General features: G+C 50.4%; 1 non-coding gene across 1 annotated transcript; it reads right to left on the bottom strand.

Moving 5' to 3' along the window:
- Nucleotides 1-268: 268 nt before the first annotated feature.
- Nucleotides 269-341, bottom strand: TRNAM-CAU. The gene has a single exon. It is a non-coding gene; the product is annotated as a tRNA-Met (tRNA).
- Between the last annotated feature and the right edge of the window lie 56 nt (nt 342-397).

The raw sequence follows: 397 nt of genomic DNA, 5'->3' as shown, positions 1-397 counted from the left end.
GGTAAGCAGGTCTTGTGCGCATGCGCATTGGTCCCATTTTTAGTACACTAGGAATCCGGACACTTGTGCGCATCGACGCGCACAAGTGTGCAAATGTGGAGCACAGACGCGCTAATCTGGCGCACAGCAAGAGATGCTGTACCTCTGGATTGATCTCCCTTCTCAAAAGTGAGCACAGCCTGGGCTTAGTTGCTGGACGGTCTTTCAGTAGTTCCCTGTCATCCTGTTTGTTTTAGCTAAATTTGAGACAGAGAGGGGGAAATGATAGTGCCCCATGTGAGGATCGAACTCACAACCTTCAGATTATGAGACTGATGCACTACCTACTGCGCTAACGAGGCATGTGGCATGTCAGGGATCGAAAGTACATCCACTACGTACTTCCTCACCGTGGAGC

The sequence above is a fragment of the Nanorana parkeri genome, unplaced genomic scaffold (assembly GCF_000935625.1).
Source record: "Nanorana parkeri isolate BGI_ZX_2015 unplaced genomic scaffold, ASM93562v1 scaffold2600, whole genome shotgun sequence".
NCBI lineage: Eukaryota > Metazoa > Chordata > Amphibia > Anura > Dicroglossidae > Nanorana > Nanorana parkeri.
The sequence above is the reverse complement of the archived record's forward strand: the minus strand, read 5'-3'. Positions and strand labels throughout refer to the sequence as shown.